Genomic DNA, 2,778 nt, shown 5'->3' on the forward strand with positions numbered 1-2,778 from the left:
GCTCAGCACTGAGGTTCCAAGGCATGCCCTGGGATACTAGATGTTTTGTTTATCAGTCCTGTGAGTCAGACTTTTTCTGCCGGTCCTGGGGATCCAAACTCAGGCTCTCACCGTTGTGTGACAAGCACTTTAAGGACTGGGTATCCTTCCCAGTCCACTTTTATCTGTTTTAAGTGAACGGCTGGTGCAGAAGACATAATGCAGATTTTTCTATCAAAAGAGGCTATTTTCAACTCTCTTTAAATGCTTATGGGTGAAGGCCATCCTATATATATATATTTTTTCTCTTCTTTCAACCTAAATGCCTTTCCTCAGAACACTTGCACATTAATTTTTTAAGTAAGCAGCAAGTTAAAATTGACTAAATAAATATCTTTGCTGTGATAGATATTTATGCAGACCCCCAGTCCCCGAGAAAAGCTGTAGCTTGTATTACGTACAAATGAAACTGTCAAGTTCTAAAATCATGAATTTATCTTATTGAAGTCTACCTCATCATACTCAACATGAATGATTAGAATGCGTTGCATAAATGTTATGGTCTGATTGCGTGTTCCCGAAAGTGTATTGAAACTTTGTTCCCACATTTGGCAGTGTTGGAAGGCGAGGTCTTTTTTTTTTTTTTTTTTTTTTCTTTTTTTGACATGTTTAGGTAAGAAGCATGGGATCACGAGGTGAATCATGGGAACTGAGTTCTCTCTCCCTTCTGCTCTTCTTCTATGTGAGAACACAGCACAGAGGTCCACATGACAGTCTAGACATCTCATGCTGGACTTCTGAGACTCCGGAGCCACAAAAAGGCAAAACAAAACAAAACAAAAACCAGTTTCTATACAAATTCGTCTCAGATTCTCTGTTAAGGTGGAGTAGAATTGACTAGGTTAACAGAGTGGCTCATTAAGTGATGATTAAAACATGCATATTGAAAAATAATTAATTTTTTTTTAAAAGTACACATTTGTCATCAGGCTTCAAGAGCTTTATTTCCCTTGTATTTCTGCAGACTGCAGTAGCTGAGCTAGTTTGGGGTCCCTGACCAAGAGGCGTCTGGAGGGAAATTATGGGTATTTCTCATCTACTGGATAGGGACTGTTTATGAATATATTATGCTGTAAGGATGACTTAAACAAAAAAGTTGTTACACTTTAAATGATTTGATCTGCTCAGCTGTTAAACTTTACAAGCACGTCATTCTGAGTCATAGAGTTTTCTTTTTGGACAAGAGCTCACTCTCTACCCCAGATCATGGTAGTTACACCTCACCATTTCACCGTGGAATCAGGCTGGAGCCTTGAACATGGTCCTCTGTCCCTGGTCTCCGGAGTGCTGGCATCAATCAGCATGAGCCAGCATACCAGGCTCACCACATACTGTCAGGAGATCCAGAGTTCTTGTGATGATGATGTAATGCCCCCTTTCTGTAGCCTTTTCTGATGCTGAGTCCAGGACACAAAGGGATCCACATTTCCGTTGCTTCCCTGTGAGCTGTACTGTCCATATGGTCTTTTATACCCTTGCTCCCTACCAGTCATAAAGAAAACTGGCGCTGCTGTCCTCCCTGCCCCCACCCCCAGTTTTGTTCACCATCTTTTAATGCTTTGTTGTCTTTTCACTTTTATCTGAATTTTACAGCAAGATCAGTGGAATCAGTTGGCCAGAGGGGTTTTCTGTTCTTGGCCATCTTATGTAACGAATCCTGGATGTTTGTATTAGGATGCTCTTATGTTGACAGGGAGACAGAAAAGGCTTTCCATTCAGTGCTTGTGTGCCAGTTCTCCCTCAGCAGATGCAGTCCATCTTTTCTCTCCCACATCTTGTTTTCAGATTCCCCTGTCACAGTCTCTGTTTTACATCTATAAGTCATAGGAAAATTCTGACTTCTTCCAAAGGATAATCCTCTTATCAGCGTGAGTACTTCTCAGTAGCTCATATAAACTTAGATCAAGCCTGTGCTCCAGTTAACATCATTGTTTCCCTCCTTGTAAGTCCTCCTTGCCACTCCCCTTTCCGTTTTGATTTGCTCATACCTTTCCCCAGAGTACAAGAACTATTGTGAAACTGAAATCTCTCATCATAGATTCCTGTCACTGACATATAAGATACAAGTTAGCTTTCTATAGTCTTCATTACTTTTATTAAAACCGAAGGATGGAATTTATGCAAGCGTTTTACAATTATTGTGCTCTCAGTAAATGTTATCTGTTACTACCAATGCTCAGGTTACCGTTATTACTCTTGTGAATTTACTTTAAAGCTTATATCATATTCTTTTCTATATTGAACTTATGACATTAAATAAAGGAATAGCTGTGACAATAGAATTCGAACTCATTTGGTATTTTTTTCCCTAGCCATTGGAGTTTTGTATTCTTACATCAACCATTAAGTAAAAAAAACAATGCCCCATAGTTATCCCCACAGGTCAATATGATGGAGGTGATTCGTCAATTAAGTTTCTTTTTCCAGTCATGTCATTTTGACAACTGCAGCCGACCTTGTGGCTAAATAATAGTATTGACAGCAAAATTTGCTTTTTCAAAGATCCCTCCCTCTATTTACATCCTGGTGCTTTCCTTACTGGTTGGATGTTGATCCTAACATTGCTCATGGAATTGTGGCATGGTGTACTTCTTTGGCTCTGGCTCCTCCTCCTCCATTCCACCTGTCCCCTCCATCTCTCCTTAAAACATAAGCACACACACACACACACACACACACACACACACACACACACACACACACACACACAGAGAGAGAGAGAGAGAGAGAGAGGGAGAG

This window comes from Mus caroli, chromosome 10 (assembly GCF_900094665.2).
Source record: "Mus caroli chromosome 10, CAROLI_EIJ_v1.1, whole genome shotgun sequence".
Lineage (NCBI taxonomy): Eukaryota > Metazoa > Chordata > Mammalia > Rodentia > Muridae > Mus > Mus caroli.